Source organism: Carettochelys insculpta, chromosome 4, assembly GCF_033958435.1.
Source record: "Carettochelys insculpta isolate YL-2023 chromosome 4, ASM3395843v1, whole genome shotgun sequence".
In the NCBI taxonomy this organism is placed as follows: domain Eukaryota; kingdom Metazoa; phylum Chordata; order Testudines; family Carettochelyidae; genus Carettochelys; species Carettochelys insculpta.
This window is the reverse complement of record NC_134140.1, coordinates 125,851,202-125,877,859: the sequence shown is the minus strand read 5'-3', so window position 1 is coordinate 125,877,859 and position 26,658 is coordinate 125,851,202. Positions and strand designations below refer to the sequence as shown.

The window sequence follows — 26,658 nt, the reverse complement described above, 5'->3', positions numbered from 1 at the left end:
CCATACCACCATAGCCTATTAACAAGGAGACTGACTCAAAGAGCACAGCAAGAAAATGCAGCGGGGGGAGGAACCAGAAGAGAGAGAAAGTCCAGTAGGCCCAGACAAAACAAGATTAGACTGGGAAGAGACCTTTTCTTCTCCCACCTTTGGTGAAGGGGTAGTGAAGTTGGAGGACATTATAAATACTGTGACTGTACTAGTATGTAGAAGGCAATGGAATGCAACCATAAATAAAATGCTTGGTGGGAGTTACACAAGAGAACGTTGGTGGGAAGCAAAGAGGATGGGAGCAGTGGGTCCCCTATCACAAGCATTTTAAAAAGTGTACAGATTTCACATCTATGTATTCTTTGAGGACACAACGGACACTTCCACAAGTAGAATCTTAGATAGATTAAAAAAAAAAAAAAGTCAGTATCCAGACCTCAAACCACATCTGCAAAAATGATCCACAGATATACACATCCATGGATGTTGATACTCGCAGATATAAAGCTACCATCCAAATATGTGCATGGTATCGACCCACTGTGTTCATGTGTCAAGGAGCACGAGAAACTATTGCATTATCTATCAGAGTCACAGATACTTTTCCTACGAAACAAATGGTCCTGGAAGTTCTTCACAGCACAGACACACAGTCAATGTCTACACTTAAAATGTTAGAGCATCACAGCTTCCACAATGCAGTAAAGACACATACTACAGTTGAACCTCTAGCCCAGCATCCTTGGGATCTGACCGGTGCTGAACAAGAGACTTTACTGGACCACGGGAGGTCAATATTGTCTAGCAGTATTACCAACACTTGCATAGTTTACTGGGCCTCCTAGAAGATATTTGGGGGTATGTTACAACTAAATAACAGCACAGAACACCAAGAGCCAGGACTAGTCACGGCAAACAAACTTTATGGGACCACGGGAATCCATGATCTGTGGTCATCTGGCTAACTGAAATCAGGCCAGATTACGGACGTTTCCAGATAAGAGTGTTCCGGATTATAGTGGTTCAATCTGTGTAACAAAAGGAAAATCTCTCTTTGCTCAAGGTAATCCACATCCTGAGAGGAGTTAGCAATCTCAGCAGCAGAGTTCTTTCATCAGCCTAATGCTGTCTCTATAGAGGGATAGATCTCAAACCGTGGAGAGATGAAGTTATACCTATGTAACCTTTTCAACCCCTGGACCAGCCCCTGTCTATTGCATGGGACAAAGCCCCAGCCAGTGTATGAGCAAGCACAATGCCCACCCATCCACAGACAGCTGAAAGATCACAAAAGTGTCTGTCAGTGATGAGTCTTTAACCCTATGTTTAACTGAAGCGTTCATCCAGGTCTGACGGTCATCCAACCTGAAAGAGGCGTTTTTGTGATATGGTACAACAAGCCTGCCAAGTCACATGGATGGGTAATGTGTTTTTTGGACCAACTTCTATTGGTGAGAGGGACAAAACGTTAGACCAGGGGGAAAATATGACCTCACCCACCTCGTCTCTCTAATATCTTGCGATTGACAACTACACTGCATAATTCAGGTGGATAAAAATCATTCGGACAACAGTGTTCTTGACACCTCATTTCTTTTGGCCACTTAAAGACAGAGTGCATGGAAACAGCAAAAGAAAGTCAGTGAGAAGTACAAGATGGTTCTGTCAGGCTCTGCAGGATTACAGCCATGGAGGAGAGCGACCTATTGAGCACCAACACATTCACATGTTGCAAGGGATAAATCTGACTACACACTTGGCCCTGGTTACTACAGTATCTAAGCACCTCACAACCAAAAATGGAGTTTACAAACCCCTGTCAGGTAGGGAAGTATTATCCCCATCTATCAGAAAAGCAATGGGGGCACGCATCCAAGTTCTGCCCAGCTAGGAACTGAACCCATTCCTCCTGAATCCCAATCTTGCACCCTCTTTGCTCAGCCATTCTAAGTAGCAAATATGCTTATCTTGTAGCCAGTTAAACTCATCCTCTTAAAACCAATATACATTTTAATTGGGTTTCACAGTTGTGTAACCGTACATTTGGCAAGGAAGATCTCCAGTTTTGTTCAATGATTAATATTCCTTTCAGCAGCCAGAAAGCTGCTCTCGCTTACACCAGCTGCCAGTGGTCCTAGGAGACCTGTTACACAATGACTAAGGACTGTCAGAACACACCAAAACTCTAGCCACACTCATACACTGGTGTCAGGCAGACAGAGTGCTGTAGGAACTACAATGCCAGCTCTACACCACCAGAAAAGTCTTACGACCCACGCCCCCACTATGCTAGCTTTCCTGGCTTCTAAGCTTTGCAGTGTCAGACCACGTACAGTGGCGGTTTCACAATGAAGAATCCAGGTCTTGTCTTTTTCATCTTCCTATACAGGGCCACCAAATTAAAAACATGTTTGGTCCCATGTGTGGGAGCTCTTCCAGCTCCATTCATCTCAGTGACTTCGGGGCACATTCTACTGCCTACTAACCATATTCACTTCACCCAGCTGTGAATTTGAAAAGGTGGAGGAGATTTTTAAAGAGAAGTATGAAAAGTACAGGCATTTCCCTTTTAAAAACATGAAGGCAAATAAAGCAGGACATTCCTTCAGTTAAAAATTCATGGTACAAACAATGGATATTTTCCCAGTAAGGCAACTCAGTCACGTGAGTAGACCCATTTAAGTCAACTGGCCTATTCATCTGCTTTAAGTTTAGCACACATGTAACTATTTGCAGGATCAGGGCCTTCAATACTAAGTGCTCAGTATTGGCCTAACTCTGCTCCCCTTAGAGTCAACAGAACTGTTACCAGAAATGTCGGCAGAAGAAGAGTTAGACCAATGCACTACACTTTTGGAAAACGCCAGCCTATATCCATTTGCCAGGATTCTGTCTGGGTGCTTATGCACATGGCATCTTTCAGGCAGAATAACTTCCTCTCTCACACATCCTTTTCCTCCCTTTATGTTTTGTTCTTATTACTCCACTCTGTTTGCTGGTGTTTCTGTTGCTGCACCTCCAGGTCCACTACAATGCAGGGATGATTACAACATAGCTGCACGTGTCAATTACCTTTTTATTCTTCTTAAAAACAAAAAAGCACAAAAGCAAATAAGGATACGATACATCTTAGAAAGATTAGTCAGATCCAAGGCACCAAAAATGCATGTTAATAAAGAGTTCAGGCTAAATTCATCCCCTTGGCATTAGTTATTTCACAATTCCAACAGTAGATGTCCTGCTGGCACAATCTGACTCCAAGTGTGAAAAGATATTTTTAAAAAATTCCATCAAAAATAAACAGTTGCATTGACACAAAATTTCCATAATTTAAAATATTCTTTTCTTTCATTTCGCTTGAGAAAATCCAAAATCTTACATAAGATCTTCAAAAGTTCCTGGCAAAGACAAGGATCTGGATATACATGATTCCTCCACTGTATTTTTTAATACGATGGCCAAATTGTTTAAGGGATAAAACCTGCATAGCTGGCTTTGACTTGTAACGTACAGGTACTTAACCTTGCTGTCTCTTTAACATTTAAACCTGACCAGGGTCAGCAACCTATCTGAGGCAAAGTTCCAAATTTTGACCTTTTGACCTCTATGAACAGTCCGAGGGCCAACAATACTTATTAAAGTCACTAATAGTCCTACTGACAACAGCTTCATTAATAAATGAAGATGCTGAGCTTTACTGTTTAGGCGGTGGTTGTAAGCATTAGTGGGTCTTTTGTTAATCCACAGGCGGCATGGCTTTGAGGAAGCTCCGGGCTGCCACTCTTGGCGCCCATGCCAGGGACTGCTGATCCCTGAACCAGACTGTTTCAACCATCAAAAATCTTCAGACCCTTATGCACTGTACTTTTAAAAGAAACAAAACACAAAACAAAACAAAAACACACACAGCATTACAGAAATCTACCTCATCCGTGTTCTCTGTGAGCCATGCACTTGTGCAGCTGCTCAGGAGACACTCAAATGCTGCCCAGCTGATTAGCAGAGTGCTCACACGTAAGGTTTTTGTTTCTATGGTGGTGCACATTGACACTTGCCTCAGGGCATGCGCACACGTTTATTCTAGACATGGATGGAAAAAATCCACACGTGGATGAAAAAAGATTTGAGGGAACATAGTTGCTTCATAGAGGGAACTGCAGGGATGATAAACAATCAGCTCGCCATCACACCTTGAGGGGCAGGATTAAAAAAGAAAGTGGCAATCATTTGATACTAGAAACACATGGGACCTCACCGGAGCAGACACGTCAGTTTTCCTGCTTCACTTTCCTCAGAAAACTGCACTTGTCTGCACAGACGGCCAAATTCTCCATCTTCCACACCATGGAAGTCAAGAATATAACCCAGGCAATGGGACAAATCCCACTCATCACATCCATGAACATGAACAGTGCCCCAGACTTCACTGGGCTGCTCACCTAAGCGTAAGACAACTAGACCTAGCCATCCTAATTGAAGAAAGAAAATGTCTTTCCAGAGAGGCAAGCTACACTAACTGTCACACTTGGGACAGAGGAAGAGATTTTCACCTTCAAATGATGTAGGCAAAAGGTATTATCCTTTCTCCCCCCGCTCTCTTTCCAGCTCCCACTCTTATTTCTCATTAATTCTCTTTGTCTTTTCCTTTCAAAGAAAGCCAACAAAGTGCAACCGCAGTTCAATGCAATGCTCAGACTTTGCCTTTTGCTAAAGATCCAAATACTAACCAGCTCTTTGAGCCAAACTGTGTTTTATAACTTGCCTCCAAGGTGCTCCACCCAGTATTAGGCATGTACGGTGGCTGAGCAGCAAGCTGCTGAGCACTTGGGCGGACACCCGGGAGAGATTCAGGTGCCAGCCAGCTGATTAGCAGAGCACTCACAGACACCCAGTGTGGCAAATGGGTTTCTGTTGGTGGTGCACATCTGCACATTACCTGGTGCACACAACATTTATTCTGCACATGGACAGAAAAAAGGAGAAGGAACACTGGACCTGGACTAAATCCCATTAACTCCCATTGATTTCAATGGATCTTTCCCTAGCGCCTTAAAAAAATAAATCCTCCCCCACCAGCTCTCTGCAGGATTCTCACTGAAGGCCAGAGACTGAAGTAACTCCCCAGGCATAATACAGGACACCAAAGGATCTACAAGCTCTAGACCTAATGACAAAGCTCCCGTACCTTGATTGGCCCTTTCTTGTCCCACAACTAAACACTTCTCCACATCCCCACACACAGAGAGCCCTGACACAGGCTTAGAACAGTCCACTCAAATCCTCTTCCCACCTCATATATGGTAGGATTTTCCAAAGCACTCACCAGTGGCCTGATTCCCATTCAAGTCAGTAGGTGGTTTTAGCATCAACTTAGAAAGGAGCAGAGTTTAGCCAACGCAGAGTGCTTTTGTAAATTCCTCCCACAGCTGGCTCAGGATGATTTTGCTGCATGTGGGACTCTCTCGGCCCAAGGCAGAGGGGCGGTATTTGCCCAACAGTAAATGACTTGAATCGTGCTTTTGCATTTTTTGCCAATTGCAGCAATTTAGCTGAAAAAGCGTAACATGCAAATGAACAAAAAAATTCATGTCCATTTTTGTAAAATCTATTGTGAAAACCCACTTGCTCTGAAAAACTCAGGCAAAACAGCAAGTGCAATAACTGTGATGAAGCTGTCAAAGGACAATACGTGACTGAATTCCTTTCTCTCCTGGCTCAGATAGATGAAGCAGAATGTAAATAATGAACTTGCACGGCAAAAATCAAACTCACTGTACACAAGTGAAGCTGAAACAATTACTATATAAGGCCATCCTTGAATAGGACAGCTAAGTATTCTGCTGGCATACGATAAATTCAAACTGTAAACTTCCTTGATGCAGATGCATGCAGTGGAGAAATTCAAAGAGCTGATGTCATCCATTCTATTTCCAGCGTTTCATGCCAAATCTAGAGCCCTGTTCTCCCCAGCACAGAAAGGCCTTGCTTCCAGGGGCATCCTTGACTTCCAGCTGCCCCACAAACACATTTACCCACAGACCTGAGAGTAGCACTAAAACTGACATTTCCCTTTAGCCCCATTCCCTCCCACCCTGTCCCCATGGACACAGAAAACTTCTGGACCTATAGGACACCTCCAGGGTACTCCACAGGGGCACAGCCTGAATACAGGAACACATCCTCCCACCAAAGAGGAGGAGATAGTAGGGGCTACAAACAGCAGACCTAGGATCTTATGCCACAAACTTTACACGCAACCTAAATTTCAGTAAATTAGGTGCTTTTCATGCCTCAGCAAACTAACTTCTAACTTCCCCATCTTTCTGGCACAGAATAACTTTTTTTTTTGATCCCTTACATGCAATTTTAAGCAAAGGAAAAGCCATGGCACCCATCACCATTCTGATCAGCTCAAACCCCCACCTCTTCAAGTGATAAGTTCTTGAGTGGAGGATTATGTCGCCCTATGTGCATTCACACAGACTGTAGCACACTGGGGCCTTTGAGTACTGCCTTATAATAAGTACCACTCATGGAAACATAACATGGAGTCCCTGGATGAGGACAGGAAATACATCACCAGGTCTAATCGGGATTTTGCAGGGCAGCAAGTTAATTGCACGTAAAGGAGGATCCATGCAGTCTCATTTGCACATACCACACCATTCTGTACATGTAAAGAGGTTTTTTTTTGTTTTTTTTTAAAGGGGGTAAATGTAATTTGCACCCACTTTAAGCAGTGTTGGGGATCATCGATATAGTGTATCAACATAATACACTCTATAAGGGTATGATTTCTAAAACCCACTTACTTGCTGCACAACATTAACTGGTCTGTGTCGTAGAGCCTGATGGTGTGCTTTAAAATAGTGTTGTTTGAAATAGCAATACATTAAGGAACCTTGAGCGTATATGGACCAATTAACATGCAACATGTTAGTGCACTTTAGAACTCACGCTGATACAGCACATTGTCACACCATGCAGACAAGCTCTTACAGGTTGAGCCTCTCTAGTCCAGCATCCAGAATGGTCAGTCTTCCTTGAGAGCGAATTGGAGAATTAGCTGGACCACAAGAGGTCAATATTGTCCAGCACATTACCAACACATCCACGGCTAACTGGGCTCTGAGAAGACATTCAGGGGTAAATTAGAGCTAAACAACAGCACAGAACACTGAGCACCAGGGCCAGTGGCTGTAACCAAACTTTACAGGACCACAGGAAATTTGGCCATACCCATATGCGGACATCTGGCTAACGAAAATCATGCCAGATTACGGATGTTACCAGATGAGAAAGTTGCATATTTGAGAGGTAAACCTGTAGTTATAACAAGAATTAGACCCTCCACAAAAATTGTCAGGGCTTTAAAAATTTACTCTCCAATTCACTAGGAATATGTAATAAGCCATCTACGTCTGCAGGATTAAACCCTCCTGGTTGGAAACTATTACATTCCTCACCTCTACAGCTGGAATACAAACTTACAAGGCCAGCAAGTACACGGAAGCCTTCCTGAATCTGACAACTATACTAGGGTGTTTGCTGCTCCCTCTCACACACACAAACAGAAGCAGAGAGAGATATGGTCAGTTTCACACCAAAAATAAAAGCTCAAGATCAGAGCTAAGGATCACACTAAATTTCACGCTGCTGATGAGTGAGCAGTGGCACAACCAACAACTGGAGCTGTTCACGAGAGAAAAAAAACAAACAAACTATTCGAGAGAGAGAGTGTGTGTGTGTGTGTGTGTGTGTGTGTGTGTCAGAAAATCCATGCCACTCGCCTGGCAGATGCCAGGAAGCTGGAAGTAGTAAGAGGATCATCCTCTGCCCTTCTCCCCAAAACACACAAACAGCAGGCTGAGCAGGTAAAGAGCAAATTTTGGACCTTTCCAGCAGCCAGAGGATACACTTTAAGGACTAGCACATTATAAACTTCTCTCTCAAAAGCCCACTGCATTATTACATCACATGTTCAGTGGCAAGAGACAAATGCAGCAGAGATTTCATGCGTCGATTCAAGGCACCAAAACTTCTGGAATGGATATTCTAAGAACAGTTTTCACAGACAGACGTGCCTATTACTAGTGAGGAGCTAAGCACTTCTGAATGCATACAAACCTGAGGAAGTAGGTCTTGCCCATGAAAGCTCTTTACCTAATTAACGAATGCGTTAGGCTTTAAGGTGCTATAGGCTTGCTGTTATTTCTGAATGTAGACAAGTTTTCAGAGTAAAGATATGCAAGATAAACCACAGGCATCCAAGCATAAAATCATCTCTGGTGTAACTCCTCTGATTTAATGACATTACAGCAGGACTGAGTGCTGCCACATGAGCAGCTGTTGTCCACAAAAGTAATTGTTTTGCTAAAGGATAATTTGTTAATCAGATGTTGAATCTATACTAAGAATTTGTCTACACTTAAAATTCAGTTGCAAAGGCACATCAGTGCGAACACTGCCTACACCTGGGTCAGCAATCTGCTGGTCTTTTATTAATCCACAGGCAGCACGGCTTTGAGCAAGCTCCCGGCTGCATGGGGATGGAGGGGTAGGGCTGAGCTCCTGCCTTCGGTGCTGATGAAAATCATCTCATGCCCCACTCTTGGCACCTGTACCGGGGGTTGCTGATCCCTGACCTATACTAAACAGGAGACATTCACTCTGGATATCGGTTATCTCCCTCCCCGAGAAGCAGAAGCTAAACTGACATGAAAGTTAGAGAATGAATTTATATCCATTTGTTGTGAGATGAGAACTGAGACCTCTGTCTTTTCAAAACCCAGCTAAACACACCTATTTTCTCCATTTCTAAAGCCTGTTCATATTATCTCCTGCTGCTCTTATGCATGTGACAGAGCAATTAGGTAGTTTGCAGTAAAACTGTGAAGCATTTTGGGTACAATTCTTAAGAAAGGTGCTACATAAAGTTGTTGCACTACATAGGATTACACACACACACACACACACACACACACACACACACACACACGCACTACCTCTTTTCCAGTCACAGTTTCAGACATTTCTGTTCAGGGTCCCTTAAGAAAAACAGCACACTTGCGACAACTTGGGATCAGCATACCCATACATAGGTAATTAACGAAATATGTTAAGTGTCAATTAATTTCATGGAGTCATTTGATTTTGTTTAGCCCCAGCCTGCAGTTCAAAAGTGTTGGCAACATTTAGCACCATACATCATAACTCTCCTGGCATCTGTTCCTCCCATAAAACTGCACACTGAGGTCAGAATTCTGGGCTGGTCATCAAGAACAACTGGATTTTTTTTTCCAGAGCCACCATATCAATTTTCAAGTCTATTTAAGGTCACAAAACCAATAACGGGGGGTGAATTTATAAGTGATTTGTTCACCTAAATTAAGAGATTAGCATGCCACAGATTATTGGAGGAAGAGCTCTTAAAGAGTTCAGTCCTACTTAGCACATCAATATTCTGAACAGTGCAAACTTGGGTGGGTGTTCTTCACTGCAGATTTATTTCTAATCTTCACCTCCATTTGTCTTCATTATTGCTTAGTGGAAAACAGAAGCCGCTCCCAAGGGAGACTGACCTTTACTGTTTTCAAAGGAAGCCAACAGCTTGATAGGCGAAACTGTGTGTGCAACATAACTGATGCATCTTTAGTTCAATTATGTTCCTGCTGAACACTCACAATCCATTTTCTAAAAGAAAAAAATTCGTACAGGTTGCAGATAACCCACATAGGCATATAAACATTATGTTGGCTTTTCAGGACAGAAACTTCCACTAAAGCTATGCCCAGCACTCCATGTGTAAAAATATATTTATCTTCTGTTGATTGCACTTGCAGCTCAGGGAGCATGGAGTATGGTCTTCAGCATCCTCCTCAATAATGTTGTGTATGTTCACAGCAAAAGATACCCTGCACAGTTCTGAGTCCACACAAAAAAGCAAAAGAAATAAGGTAAGTGCCAATTTACCAGTTTATGCTATTCCCAAGAATGACCAATGAGACAATTTCTGCCCACTAAAGCAGAGTTGATTATTTTCTGTAGGGAATGCTATGAACACAAACCGTGAGCAAGCTACAAGCAGAGCATTAGGGGGAGGCATTCGAAAAGCGGAGTCATGAACCATGACAAAAAACAAACCAAATTAAACTATGAAACATGCTACAGTCATGTTCGTAGTCTAGCATGTGAACAGAAGCCAAGAAAGTTAGAATTTAAACTGGAACCCTCTCCTAGCTTTCCCTCCTAAGCTCACATTGTACAAAGCATTTGTCTATAACAGTGTTTATTTTATTTGGCCACAGAACCCTTTTAAAACTTTTGTGGAACCCTATTCCCAGGCTTTATCCCACCTTGGCCCAAACCCACCCCCCTCAACCCCCATCTCTAGGCTTTACCCACCTCATCTCTCAGCCCCCAAGTCCAACCCCTTCCCAAGCTTTACCACCCATCCTGCAAATCCACTCCTCATCCCTGGGCTTACCCGGCCTCAGCCCCAAACCCACCCCTCCCTGGCATCCTCAGGCTTAATCCGCCTCAGCCCCAAACCAGGGCAAATCCATCCATGGCGCTGGCTGGGGAGCAGGTGTGGCCACTCCAGTAGAGGGGCGAGTCAGTGCTCCCTGCAGCTCTCTACATGGCCACTGATGAAATAATGAACTAAACTCAGCTGGTTTAATGACCAGATCCCTCCTGCCACCCTGCCAGCTGTTAAACCAATTAAATTTAGTGCTGCTGTTTCAGCAGCAGCAGCAGCAGGGCAGGGAGCAGCAGAGGAGTCAGCCCTTGTTATGGAATTTTCTCGCAGAACCCTTATTTTCACTTTGTGGAACCCCAGGGTTCCATGCGACACCATTTGGGAAATCTCATCTATACAATGGGCTGACCGGTTGATCAAGTCAGCAATAACATTTCAAGGTACTCTACATTCTAATCACAGAAAAAAAACAAAATATATAGAGAAGAATAAAACATGGGGGGGCGGGGAGGGCCCAGGACCCAGGATTACAGCCAAGACGCCAAAAAAGTACAACACAGGGCAGCGATGCAAAGGCAGCACAAAAGTGAACTTTCATAATGCACTGATCCTGCAATCACCAAGTGCCGGGCAAAAGCCAAAGCAAGCGGATGGCTGCTTTAAACTACGCCCACCCCTAACGGACTGAAAGGACAGCTGGACAGGGGCAGGACACAGAGAAATCTTAGCATACCTCCTTTCCTCCAACCACACCCACTGCACTGGCAGCACAGAGGAAGTTTGCACAGAAGTCATCATGGTCTTCTAGAACACTACAGCACCCACGCTTCTTAGGAGTGACCCTCCTATGGCAGGCTGCATTGATTCAGCGACTTGCCTGACTTTTTCGGCAGTGTAGCACAAAGCCACTGTGCTGTTACAAGAACCTGCACTGCAATCCAAAAATGTAATTGGTAACAGCTGCAAATCTCTCCGGGATTTTAGCCCACACTGAAACCTCTGACAATACTAAGGCTGTTAAATTCAAAGCCTCTGAGCCTCATCCCAACTATACTAAATGAGTTTGGGTTAAATTCATTTCCAGCTAGCGAGGCTGTTTTCTTTCACAGCATCTGACCAGCCAGACTAGGTTGAGCCCAAAACACCTTAGAAGCAAGCTTACACATGTGCTTAATCCATACTCTAAAATCTCACTGACTTAACTGGAACTATACTTAACCCATATTACCATGTGGTTTTCACATTAGCCACAAAATACCCCCCAGCAGGCTCTTTTCAACTTAAAGGAACTTTTCAACACTGTTAAGGCAGTGAAAACACTAGTCAAGAATGGTGAGGAGGTGCAGCACACAGCGATGAGTTAATATTCTCACATTTTTACCCGTGGAGACTTTGGCACTGAATCTACAGATATTTACAGGCTTTCACACACAGACTTTGGTGGGACTTCTCAGTACTCACACAGCGTAAAGTTTAAAAAGTAACTAGTCTTTGCAGATTCAGGGCCTTAGTGCTGTGTTTGGCCTTGGTGTAAGTGAGTGCACCTCCAAATTTATCCCTATCAGCTGATAGGAATAAGGGGATTCCAATGTTTCCATGTCTGCAGGGTCCTTTTGAAAAGGACCCCCATGTAGATGAGCTGCACGTGAGCGAAACACGGCACTTTCGAAGTGCTGCAGCCAGCTGCATGCTGATGGGGCGCTGAATATTCATTTCAGCGCCTCATTAGTATTCTCCAATTTGGCCATTAGCATGGCCATTTCAAAGTTTTGCCCAAGTGTAGACATGGCCCGAGTCTAGCTAGAGTAAAAAAAAAAAAAAAGTCCTTTTTAGAAAAGCTGTGCAAGCCAGATAAATCACTGCAGCCTGCTCGAGACGAAATTCCGTGAAACTTCTGTGCAATAGTCAACGCTCAGATGTCAACATAGTGATAAAACATACCCTGCATCTCCCATTTTTGCCCAAGGATGTGTCTTTTGCCACTTATTACCTCCTGTGCAAATGTGGTGTGGAAAGCAATCATGCAACATGGCCACACTACACTAAATGTGAGACACTCAATCCAAATTAATTTGAAGCTTATCAAGTGTATTCATGGTGAAACACCATTTTGACACAGCACTCAAGTGAAGCCATCGAAATGCAACAGTCTGGGACCTACTTTTTAGCTTCTGCCAAACATCTGTACTCTCAAAGGACACCCAAGATTCAATACAATTACAGCTATTTCCTGAGGTTATGTTAGTGTAGCATCTAAACCAAGAGGAAGAAGAAGAAAAAAAAACCCATGGCATGAGAAGAAGGCTCCCACCCCAACCCCAAGAGGAAAAAAAAAATGAAAATACATGGGACATATGGATTGCATAAAATGACCACTGAAGTAATATCATAATGAAAGCAACGTTATTCTAATTATACAGTGTCTAAGCAATGCCTCATTTTGCAATTACTTAGTGAAGTAGATATAGATGACAAAATTGCAGGTCATAAGAGATGAATCTTTTAACAGCATCTGTCTTTTCCCACAAATATTAAAAAAACCACAACCATCACATTTAGGAAACATACTTATTACAAAGGCCATGACCAGTTGGTAGCAGAAAGGAACTTAAAAAACTTTAAGGAAAGCCTAACTTTACTAAACAGCTCACCACTCAGGAAATGCTAACCCTAATTCAGCTGGACTTCTGAATACTTTGCTTTGTTAAAACAGTTTGCAGTATCAGTTATGTAATGTAACTGATAACAGTTTAGGGGGATCTGACAAGTCAAATCCAAATCACAAGGCACACACGGGCATTACGCACACAAAAAAAAAACTAGAATCTTGTCAGTTATGTTGCTGGCTTATCAAGCTCATTGTTCTGCAGGAGAACATTGTATGATTTGTAATATGTCAGAGAATGTCAAATTAAGTGCTTTACAATACTGAAAGGTGGAGCGGAAAGGATTCTTTTCCAGGCCATTGAGTCTCTTTAACCACTACCGGCAATAATTCCCAAAACAATCTCCTCCTAGTCTCAATCACACAGAAAACCATAGCACAGTGTTAGTTCTAAACCTTGCACCAAATGCAGCTAGGGTATTAGATCATCCACGTGGACTAAGAAAGAGACTGATCAAATATGAAATAATTTTTTTTAAATGACAACTTGTTGCTTTTCTTTCTTCACCCTCCCCCATAACGTTTAAACATTTAATTGCTCGCTTCCTGGCTTCCCAGTACAGAAACGAAGCATATTTTCCTCCTACAGGAAATGTTCCAAGTAGGAAGATTTGTAATTGGTAATCAGCTGTTTCTTTAAGTTGATTTTGCTCTTGAAAAACGTTTCAGAGCTCTGAAGCATCAAGGCTACTTTCAGTGCCATGCACTTTGCTGGCCTCTTTCAAAAGCAGCATCTTCTACTTCTTTGCAACTACGACAGGCAGGAAAAACAGTGCAATTATTTTAATAAATTCCAGAGTCGGAAGCTAGGTGAACAAGTCAGGGCATTAGCTTTTCACCTATATTGTGGTGAAACAGCTTAAGTCACAAGTGACTACTATCTTGAAACAATGAAGTATCCAGGCCCACCCGACTGAGGGTGAGGGGAGGAGGTAAAGAGGGCAGTTGCCCTGGAGTCTGGTGTTCCAAAGGGGCCCAGAGCTCTGGCCATCACTAGGGCTACTTTAGCAGCAGTGGCTGGAGCTCCAGGTCCTTTCGAAGTACCACATGGAGTGCCACAGCAGCTCTGCTCTACATGGCTGGGGGATGGCAGAGGAAGCAGCATCACAGTCCGGGCAGCACTAAGGACTGGCTGCCCTACGCCCAGCCTCTTCTGCCCTTGGCCCACCCCTTTCAGGGCGTGGAACCGAGCCCCTCTCCCACCTTGCCTAGGGCCCATCCCTGTGTCTGTACTATGGACCTGAACTGTATGTCATTGAACCAGCCGGACAGAGTTTATATGCAAATAGTTCAATGCATTCACAGTAGCCAGACTGATTCAATTTAAAAAACTAGTGCAGGTTTACCTTGTGTTTCCACCACACAAGCTATGTGAAACCATTTCAATTCAAACAGTCACAGGCTACAGAGCTTATACATCATAGCACATCTCTCCCCCTTCTCCCCACCAAACAGAGTCAGCTAATTTGGCAAGGTGATTGTGGGACAACAGTGAAAATTCACTAACCCGCAGCCACCTTGGCACAAAAACAATTCAGACTGAAATGGTTCAGGCTGAAAGCCAGTATGGTTGAACTGGTTCAACTGGTTTTGCACATGGACATGAAGTATTTTTACACCTACTCCAGGGATTAGAATTGTTCTTAGAACAGTCAATGTCTTCAGGGCGTACAAGACTCAAGAACTAGAACTCTGGTATCCTGACACCCATCTCCAGCTCTATCGCTGCTGCTGAACCTGTCTTCCAACAGCTAACCCCTCCTCTCTGTGCTTTTGTTTCTCCTGCATCCTCTGTCGTCTTTCCTACTGAGATAACAGTTACGTCTGTGCTATGAAAAATTCAACTTTATCAAAGTCAACTTTGTAACACTGGGATTTATAAAGTTGAAGCCGAGTGTCCGCAACTGCCCACTTAGTCAGCAAAGTCCTACTGCTGCAGCAGTGCATTGTGGGAACCTATTCCACAGTTCCCTCAGCTCCAAAGAATTCTGGATTTTTTGCTGGTGCATTATGGGGAAAAAATGCCCCACAATTGGTTGTGGGTGTGTGATGTCATCTTTACACACTGCATTGCCCTCATTCCTCTCCTGTTGAAACAGTCATTTTTCAGAAGTCTTCCCCGATGAGAAAAATTGTCTGAGCCATCCATATTATAGATCTTTTAACCACGTGTCCTGGGAGCACCCACTGTCATCCTCCCACACTGCAGTGCCCTCATTCCCCTCCTGTTGAAAACAAATGGCCATTTTTCAGTCGGAAAGGTAGGTCAACCCAGGTGGAAACAAACTAAACTGGGGGAGGGAGGGGCTTCAGAAGGCGACTGAACCATGTCAACAGTTTGCTCAACTAGTTTTACCCAGGTGAAAGAACACCAAACAGTGGAACAATCTGCATCCATGTGAATATGGAAAGACTTAATATTAGTCACAAAGGAGGGAATCCCAAGGGAAAGAAAACAGGTGGTGAGCTTCAGAAGCTGAAGCACCCTTCGCAAATGTGCTCTGGGAGTACCCAGCTGACGGTACCATGTCAACAGATCTCTCAGCCACCTTTTTCCTCAATGAAAATAAATACAGCAAGAAGGCCACTGCAGAGACTGTGGCTCCCCTGAGCCATGTGCTTTTGAGAGTACTGGAGCAGGGCCCAGGGGCCAGCCTCCCAGCAAAACTTAGCTGGCACAGGCTAGGGATCAGTTGACATGATGCGAGCAACAGGTTTCTTATTAGGCAGGAGCAGGGGCAAGTCCAAAAAATTCATACTGCCCTCTGTGGGGCCAGCCTCCCCACAACCTGTTGACGTTGAGCTATCAGCTATGTGCCTAGGCGGAATGAGGGTGGGCTAGCCCTGAAAATCGCCCCCAAACAAAGCTCAGCTGACAGGGACCAGCTGACACGGTGTGGTCAGCAGCTTTCTTTTTAGGCAGGGGCCAGCCAGCCCCCAAAAATGTCTCCCATGGGGACACCTAACCCCCAAAAAATGTTTCCCATGGGAGAGCCAGCCCCCCAGCACTTGGTGAGGCCCCAAAAAATGAGACACAGAAGCCTTCACCCACGCAAGCCAGGACACGCTGCTGTCTGGAAGCATGAGCCGCACTGCACAACTGACGTGTGGTGTGGTGAGGTGGGGACTAGCCTGCCAGCCGCATGCTGCTTGTGGGGGAGGGGGCTGCCCTGTACAAATATGAAATGTGGAAAAAGAAGTTTCTCAACCTCTCCTGCTACACCCTTCACCCGCGCAGGGCAAGACATGCTGCCCCACTGTCTGATGTGCCGCTCTCTGGTCCCCACAGCCAAGCCGCCATGTAGTGTGGTGAGGTGAAGGCTAGCCCATCAGCCAAAACGAGATCCCGATGGCTCCATGCTGGGTTCTCTTTCTTGGGTAGACGCGATCGCCTCACTGATCATAAAGAAATGAATTCAAAATGCTGGGCTTCTCATTTCCTACTTCCTGCATAACTGGAGAGCAAGCAGGGAGGTGAAAGCAGACAGAACGTACACATTCTGGGCATTGTGGGATACCTGTGGAGGCCAATAAAACTGATTTAAAGAAATGCTGCTTCCACACAAGCATTAATTTGACCTTTCAAATTCACACTTTGCATTATGCCCCATTGGAGGATCAATGCAAGAATGTCGACCTTAGTGCTCCTGAAAAAATCAACCTAATGGTATTTACAATGAAGAGAGTCACATTGTAAAATCGAGGCAGTGCCCTAAAATTGACTTTCTGCTCTAGTGTAGACATATCCTACAAGCGCTTTGGGACAGGGACTCTGCTGTGAGTTCAATACAGCCCCAGTTGGGGTTCCTTTCTTCGACTGGGACATACAGGTTCTATGGCAATAACAAAAAATAATGTTTGTGGGTAGTTGCAAAGTAAGAACCATTTGAGGCACACATTTAGAGGTGTTATGTAATTTGGCTGCACAATCAATATTGTACAGAGCTATCTTCCCTCAGAAAAACTGGCCCAGAGCACGTAAGGGTAGCAGTGTATTATTACACAGCCATACAGGATGAGGAGTAGGTTGCTTTTTATGGGTTTTTGGTTTGGTTGGTTTAGCTGTGACTGATCGAGGTTTTACTGACTGATCCTTGCAGAGTCAGATGAGGTTTTATCCCCATAATAAATCAGTTTTACCAGAAAAAGCTTCAGCAATTAAGCCATAAGCTTTTGTAGTGGGTCCTGCTAACACCACTTTAGCTAAGGGATGTTATTATGAACCCAGTTTTTCAGTGGATTATATCTTGCCTATAAAATTTTGCTCCAACAAGAAAGTGGCAAACAAGACTTCTGACTCAGGGAGCATTAATAATTTGAGATTATAATAATAAGGATGCTTTAAAACTGCCTTGAAAATTGCAATAAAATGTTACCTGTCCAGGCATAAGATCTATTTGTGTGCCTTTTATCATTGTTATTGATGAAAAACAAAAGCCTGTCACTAGTGGGTATTTTATTCATACATCCAAAAAGTAACCACACCAAACCCATGACTCCTGCTTCTATCATCCTAAGTAATGCCTCAACAGCCTCAGACTTTATGCCCTTCAGACATTTGTAAACAGTTATCATGCTAGCTTTTCCGCAAGTCATCATTAAGTCAAGATGTGTTCACAGGACCAAACGCAGTTCCTCTGTTGCATACAGAAGTAGGTGCCACCAATCAAAAAGCCCCTCTAACTTCAGAGGGACTATTCGCAGAGTAAAGTGTCACCCAGTGAGAGTCAGGGTACGCAATCTGGCCCACGTTATTCCAGTCTATTAGGAACACCTCCTAAATCAATCCCTCCATGTTTGCTGCTTTTTGCTGGGCTCCCTTCAATTTGTAAGTACCAGTTCAGTAATGAGATGCGCAGACCTGCCCGCAAAAAGCAACACGCAGCTCTGATACAGCAACATATAGACAGACTATTGCCATTCTGTCCCATGGCATAATGCCTCTACAGGAGCTAGCTTTGGATTTCTTTATATATCTTGTAAACTTAACTTTGATTCTAGCTTGATTTTTGTGTTTTCTGAGAAAGCTACCATGTTCTCTTAAGGGGATGGGGTCCCCCTAAATGGATACAGGCCATTTGGAATCTATTCATCTTTCAAAGGTTCATTTAAAAGTGGTTCATGTTTATAAACTATTTGTATGGTTTCACAAAGTCACGTTTGACTTTTTAAAACTGTTTTACTTCTCTCTCTCTCTCCCCCGACCTCCCTACCTCTCTCTCTCCCCCTACGGGAAACCCCTGAACTTACTCTACAGGGGATACAGTCAAACTGACTATACGCAACATAATTCAAATGTTAGAGACAAATGTTTCTCTCTCTAACCCTCCTTAAGATATAATAATATTAGGTACAACCAGTTACCACAGAAGATTGTCTCTGGGGGGGGAAAAAGGCAAAACAAAACAAAACTGAGTTTATTTAAGCTATTTTCCTTTCAGGATCTGTCAAGTGTCAAATTCCTGTTGCCCTTATCAGAAAAGAGGGGGTTTTTTGGTCGGGGGGAGCGAGTGTTAAATATAAAATATTCTTGCACATCCCACTGCCAATTCATAATATGAAAGCTAAGTGATGTCTCACTTTAATTGGTCACATGCTTTAATGAATGCTACTTTGAAAAGCATACTCTGTTCCCTGGGACAGTCATAGAGCATCCACACACTACATCCGAATCTGAGGAAGTTCTGCATACAGACGTGAAGATAAAATTAGGACCCTTTCATTTATTTTGTGTTCAGAAATAGGTTTATTCAAGCAATTTAGATTTCCAGACCACATGCTGAACTGTGTGCAGAGTACGTTATGGAACATTCTACTAAAGCCGGCAAAACTCAAAAACATGAAAATTTTTGTAAGCCGGAGTAGGGTCTAGACCAGGAGTCTGCACCCAAACTAGCAAAAATAGACTTTTTTTTCAATTTGTCAAAAAAACTCAATATTTCAAGAGACGCAACGCATGTGAATACGAGACGGTCCTTAAATAACCTCAAGCCATACTTTTGAAACCCCTATTTTAAGAACAGCGCACACAATTATTTGTAATGCTATATATGTTTACTGCAGGACGTTCACAAACTTTTTACGTATTCTGTTTCCTCACACTTCAATTGTGTGTTTGTACCACTGTCTTCCTGACTTTCACTCCTGAAGTTTATCTCCCTCCCCAGATGCCAGGGGGTGTCATCCAAAGTTTTGAGATCACAATGTTTGCTATTTAAATACAAGTTGTTCATTTTGGGGCTTTTAGATGTTCACTGCTTATCAAAAATAATCAGGAAGGGTTTTTTTTCCCCCGTTCTTTGTCATTATAGCATCGGGAACCACAAATAAATCTTTGAAGAGCAGCATGCAGCTCCAGAGCCAAAAGTTGCAGACAAAGTCACAGTGATTTAAGATTTGGGTTGCAGCCTCCCAATCCCATGCATACTAATGAACCACACGAAGAGAAAGACCCACTTTGATGCAGCCCAGGATGTTCAAGGACTGCTGCCTTCTTGCTGGCCCCCTTCCTCCAAGATCTTTGTCACCTATCCCCCCACTGAAAGAGCAGCTCAGGGGCGGAGTGGGGCTATAGCACCAGCAGGAAAGATGGTCTGAGAAAAGTGCACTCCATTTTCAAACAGATTTGATTTACAACTCAAACACTCTGGCATTTAATTTCAAAAAGGGGAATTACACTAAAATGAGGAAGCTAGTTAAACAGAAACTAAAAGGTAGAGTAACTAAACTAAAATCCCTGGAAGCTGCATGGAAACTGTTTAAAGACACCATACTAGAGGCCCAACTTAAATGTATACCCCAAATAAAAAAAACACAGTAAGAGACCTAACAAAGAACCACCATGGCTTAACAGCTATGTTAAAAAGGCAGTGAGAGAGAAAAGGGCAGCTTTTAAAAAGTGGAAGTCAAATCCTAGTGAGGAAAATAGAAAGGAACATAAAGGCTACGTCTACACGTGAAGCCAACATCGAAATAGCTTATTTCGATGTAGCAACATCGAAATAGGCTATTTCGATGAATAACGTCTACACGTCCTCCAGGGCTGGCAACGTCGATGTTCAACTTCGACGTTGCGTGGCACCACATCGAAATAGGCGCTGCGAGGGTACGTCTACACGCCAAAGTAGCACACATCGAAATAAGGGTGCCAGGCACAGCTGCAGACAGGGTCACAGGGCGGACTCAACAGCAAGCTGCTCCCTTAAAGGGCCCCTCCCAGACACAGTTGCACTAAACAACACAAGATCCACAGAGCTGACAACTGGTTGCAGACCCTGTGCCTGCAGCATGGATCCCCAGCTGCCGCAGAAGCAGCCAGAAGCCCTGGGCTAAGGGCTGCTGCCCACAGTGACCATAGAGCCTCGCAGGGGCTGGAGAGAGAGCGTCTCTCAACCCCCCAGCTGATGGCCGCCATGGAGGACCCAGCAATTTCGACATTGCGGGACGCGGATCGTCTACACGGTCCCTACTTCGACATTGAACGTCGAAGTATGGCGCTATTCCGATCCCCTCATGAGGTTAGGGACTTCGACGTCTCGCCGCCTAACGTCGAAGTTAACTTTGAAATAGCGCCCGACGCGTGTAGCTGCGACGGGCGCTATTTCGAAGTTAGTGCCGCTACTTCGAAGTAGCGTGCACGTGTAGACACAGCTAAACACTCCCAAATTAAGTGTCATAATGTAGTAAGAAAAGCCAAAAAAGATTTTGAGGAACAGCTAGCCAAAAATTCAAAAAATGATAGTGAAATGTTTTTTAAATACATTAGAAGCAGGAAGCCCACTAAAAAAGGAGTGGGGCCCTTGGACGATAAAGATATAAAAGGAGCGATCAAGGAACACAGTGCCATTGCGTAGCGATTAAATGATTTCTTTGCTTCAGTCTTCACGGCTGAAGATGTTACAGAGGTTCCTAAATCTGAGCCAGCCTTTTTAGGTGACAAATCTGAGGAACTCTCCCAGATTGAAGTGACATTAGAGGAGGTTTTGGAGTTAATTGATAAGCTGAATAGTAACAAGTCTCCAGGACCAGATGGTATTCACCCAAGGGTTCTGAAAGAACTCAAATGTGAAATTGCGGAGTTACTAACAGTGGTTTGTAACCTATCCTTTAAATCCGCTTCGGTACCCAATGACTGGAAGATGGCCAATATAACGCCAATATTTAAAAAAGGCTCCAGAGGAGACCCTGGCAATTATAGACCGATAAGTCTAACATCAGTACCAGGCAAATTAGTAGAAACAATAGTAAAGAATAAAATTGCAAGGCACGTAGAAGAGCACGAATTGTTGGGCAAAAGTCAGCATGGTTTCTGCAGAGGGAAGTCGTGTCTAACTAATCTATTAGAATTCTTTGAAGGGGTTAATAAACATGCGGACAAGGGGCACCCAGTGGACATAATATACTTAGATTTCCAGAAAGCCTGTGACACGGTCCCACACCAAAGGCTTTTACGTAAATTAGGCGGTCATGGGATAGGAGGAAAGATCCTTTCATGGATCGGGAATTGGTTAAAAGACAGAAAAAGGGTTGGAATAAATGGTAAATTTTCACAATGGAGGGGGGTAACTAGTGGTGTTCCCCAGGGGTCAGTCCTGGGACCGATCCTGTTCAACTTGTTCATCAATGATCTAGAAAATGAGGTAAGCAGTGAGGTGGCAAAGTTTGCAGATGACTCCAAGTTGTTCAGGACAGTCAAAACCAAAAGGGATTGTGAAGAACTACAAAAAGATCTCAGCAAACTGAGTGATTGGGCAGCAAAGTGGCAAATAAAATTTAATGTGGGTAAGTGTAAGGTAATGCACATTGGAAAAAATAACCCAAATTACACGTACAACATGATGGGGTCAAATTTAGCTACGACAGGTCAGGAAAGGGATCTTGGAGTTATAGTGGATAGTTCTCTGAAGACATCCACGCAGTGTGCAGCGGCAGTTAGTACAGCAAATAGGATGTTAGGAATTATTAAAAAAGGGATAGATAATAAGACAAAAGATATCATACTTCCCCTATATAAGACTATGGTACGCCCACATCTTGAGTACTGAGTGCAGATGTGGTCTCCTCACCTCAAAAAAGATATATTGGCATTAGAAAAGGTTGAGAAAAGGGTGACTAAGATGATTAGGGGTTTGGAACAGGTCCCATATGGGGAGAGGCTAGAGAGACTGGGACTTTTCAGTCTGGAAAAGAGGCGATTGAGGGGCGATATGACAGAGGTATATAAAATCATGAATGGTGTGGAGACAGTGAATATAGAAAAATTATTTACCTTTTCCCATAATACAAGAACTAGGGGACACCAAATGAAATTGATGGGTAGTAGGTTCAAAACTAATAAAAGGAAATTTTTCTTCACACAGCGCACAGTCAACCTGTGGAACTCCTTGCAGGAGGAGGCTGTGAAGGCCAGGACTCTATTAGGGTTTAAAAAAGAGCTCGATAAATTTTTGCAGGTTAGGTCCATAAATGGCTATTAGCCAGGGGTAAAGTATGGTGCCCTAGCCTTCAGTACAAGGGCAGGAGATGGATGGCAGGAGATAAATCACTTGATCATTGTCTTCTGTTCTCCTTCTCTGGGGCACCTGGTATTGGCCACTGTCAGCAGACGGGATACTGGGCTGGATGGACCTTTGGTCTGACCCAGTATGGCCATTCTTATGTTCTTATGTTCCCTTGCTCATCTGCAGAACCCCAACCATGTGGAGCCCCAGCACAAAGTCTTCTTTAGGAATGTGTGATGGGGTTCGGGGTCCCCCAAGCTCTGCACCCCATCTTCAGGCAGGAGCGACTCTTACTCGGCAGAAGAACAGCAGGCTTATTAGCCGACAGGACACAGCATCATACAGAGGAGTCAGTGCAGCCGGCAGAGATAGCCAGTCCAATCCATGTTGGGGAGAGGAGGCCCCGAGGGGCCCCCAGAGCCAGGGCCTTGCCCCCTCCTTGGTCTCTCTCTCAGCCCAGACTCACTGCTTCCCAACTCCCAGTTCCAATTCAAACCCCTCAGGCTCCACCTCCTCCTTTGTCTCCAGTACAAAGGTGTTACCTGGTGTCTGGGTTACCCTCAGCCAGGAGGCCCACACCCTCTGTGAGCCACACACACACACACACACACACACACACACACACACACACACACACACACACACACACACACAGAGGTATCCCCCACTCCATCACAGAATGTTAGAATGTTTTGGTGGGGAAAGAAGAAGAAAGAGAAAGATTTAAAATGTACATAGCACAGAGCTGGGAGAAAGGTGCATTAATCACGAGAGCCTGCTGCTTTTTAGTAGTCTGCTTCCACAATATTTGTTTCCAAATCAACTGAAAACATTAATAGAGCTAAAGCTGTAAAACTCGCAGAGGTGTATAAATAGGAATGTCTTCCATGCTATTTTTTGTCAGGAAAAAAAAAAACTTTATTCTTACTCATTTTCACCAGTCACAGTTACACTTCTGGTTGAGATCTTTCTGTGCTTCATCTAAGAGATTTGGATGCTCACTCCCTACTCCTGTTATTGGGAGCTGGGGGTCAGAAGCCCCTCGGAATCTTAAAAAAAATAAATAAACCCAAGCTGAAGTTTTCAAGGACCCAGACTACTTTTGAAAGCACATGCTGAAGTTCCACTGAAGCGTTCTGAGTTAAATGATGACTGCATCAGGACACAGATCTTTCAATGTGCTGGTCATCTCCTTGAGAAGGGTTTACTATCCTTCAACTCCCAATGAAGGAAAGGAAAACAGGGATTCAGGATAGTCTGCACTACACAAGAGGTGCTCAGCAGCTTGACGCTCTGGTCCCTAGAACACTGTTGTGATTCACACTTTCTAAATGGCCATTCCTGAAAGGTGCTTTAATGGAGAGGAAATCTCTCAGTTCAAGCCAGTCCATATTAGAATAGATTTAAGCACCTCCTATGGTATCAAAATAATCACATTGTGAAAGCAACTGTGCACTCCGAACCCATTAAATCTTACAGTGCCACTGTATTTATTCTGTTTGCTCGCAAAGCCATACTTCCACATAATTACCAGCCAAACTAAATCAGTAAACCATTCCTGATAGGGTAACCAACTTGCCTTCAGCATTTTTCTTTTAAGCTACTAGACTTTCTGCTTAGATTTATTTACTCTGACAACGCTGTTCATTTAATACTTTGTAAAGCTGGGTATTAACAATGCCAGAAAAGCTTACAGAACTTCATGTGAGTTATCACCGCACAGAAGTAGGCATAAATAAAATAAATTGTTCAAATACAGGAGATGGTGATGTTATCTGAAAGAAATGTGGCACTACACAGATAGCTGGCTAAACTCTTACTGATTTCATTGGGAATTGAAGCAAGTCAAAGCCAAGAAAAAGCTTCAGGATTTGGGCTAGAATTTTTCTAAATGTCTATACCAGTGCTGCTTAAACTTTGAGGCTATGAAACACCACAAAACCGTGTTTTTTATGCAAGACACCCAGGAAAATTTTCTTTTTTAAAAAAAAAAAAAAAAAAAGACACCAGCAACATATCCAGCAAACACAACATGAAGTAGTTAAATCAGGTATCATACCAACAAAGTAATAACATTGTATCTGGTTTTAATAACAGACAACAGAGACCATCAGTGTATTCTACCAAATGCTCATGGTACAACTGCAAGTTGTTCATGGAACACCAACTTGTGTTGTGGGGAACACAATTTAAGGAACACTGGTCTACACTGCACACTACTGACAGTGGCATGGTGGGGACGCGGTGAGTGTCTACCTGCTACCAGTAAAAGGGTCTGGCAGTGGGGAGGCAGGGGAGAAAGGCCCCAGTAGTTGCCCCCAACCTTTGCCTTCCTCACTGCCTCTCTCTCTCAGAGCCATTCCCTGATGCCAGGGGTTTCCCTGTGGTGGAAAAGTTAGCCCAAGACCCATTACTAACTGGTGCACTTTTCAACCACTACCTTGGAAATGGGCCAGTAGTTCTGATAGTGCCCCACTTCCAAGTTTCCATATCAATAACATTTTCCGGGGGGAAACAGATGACAATGAATCACTTTAATTGACTCTCAAAGCATTTAAACACTAGAAGTTAGAGCCAGTGGCTCTGAATCAGAAACTGTCTTCATCTTAAGAACAAAATAAAAAAACACCCAAAAAGCTTCTGAAAAGCAAAAAAAAAAAAACACCAACCAGACAATTTTTGTGTTTTACCTCAAAAAACACAACTGAAATGAGCCCTTTCTTGTGTTTCCTGACAACCTGCAACACAAGCTTTCCATGGAAAGACAGAAGCAATCAGCTAAGTTCAGAAACATTTGCTCAAGCTGCAATCTGTTAAATAAAAATCTACACTGATCAAGTGCTCAGCTACAGCTTACAAGCAACAGCCAATGTGTTTAAGATCTAGACTACAACCTCCCTAAAAAGTAAGTAGGTCCCACACAGGATTTCTGGAATGATGCAATCTTTACATAACTAAGGGTTCAATTTTCACAAACAGCAAAGAAAGCTGAATTTCAATGGGAGCTGGTGCTGAATTCCTTAGGTGAAATCTCACCCTGAAAAACTAAGGTTAAATTCACCTCACTGTACATCAAGCTTGTCAAACATGTGGCCTGGGCCGTATGCGGCCTGATTAAATTTTTTCATGGCCCACGACTATAGGCTGATAAAGTACATAAGTGTGGACTGCATGCCCGCCCTGCGCATGCAGCAGGGGAGCCTGACACGTCATCCCCTGCCTGCGTGGGGAGCGAGCGTCTGGCTGGGGACAGCAGCAGCTCCTCCTCCCCGCCTCTTGCGCCCGGGAATGGCAGTGGCAGCACCCCAGCCCGCTGTTCAGCCCAGGTCAGCAGGAGCAGCTTGGGTACCTGCCCCTCTTCAGCCCCAACACCCATGAGCTCCTGGTGCTGCTCATCATCACCACTGGCATCCTGAGCTTGCGCCACAGCCTGCTGGTGCTGTACGCCTGCTTCCTGCACGTGCGCACCGCCACCCACCTCCTCCTGCTCAGCATCAGCCTCTGCCGTCGCTGGGCCTGGGGCCTGCCCAGCTGCATCTCAGATGGCTTCTGCAAAAGCTTCTTTGATAAGGCAGGAAGCCCATCTGCCCCTTCCCCACTGTATCCCCCACTACTGCCCTCCTCCCCCCATTTTCCACCTTCCCCTCCTATTGCTGCCACCAACACCCCCCCAACCTCCAGAAAGCGAGTAAGAGAGTCCTGGCTCTGAGCATGTCTCCCCATCATTTTCACTCCTGCCAGGGAGATGGGTGGAGGTCAGGGCATGGGGCATGCCCCACTCTCCAGCAGGAGTGCCAGCCAGGCCGAGCAGGCTAGGCAGAGGGCCACCTACTTTCATGGGAGGTCTAAACTGGCTGGGACCCCTGTTCATAGCAGGTTGGCTCAGTGGCTAACCACCACTTTCCCTACCACCACCCACCTCCCATAAACTCACTCCATTTCTCACCAGCCCTTCTTACTTTCTCTTTCCCCACCCCCATCCTCATACAGCCCCACTACCCACTTGCTGTGCCATCATCTCT

At 44.2% G+C, this 26,658-nt stretch overlaps 1 protein-coding gene across 2 annotated transcripts in view; it reads right to left on the bottom strand.

Moving 5' to 3' along the window:
* ANTXR2 (ANTXR cell adhesion molecule 2) overlaps nt 1-26,658 on the bottom strand; it is a 166,700-nt gene that overhangs the window by 121,189 nt on the left and 18,853 nt on the right. The window lies entirely within an intron of this gene.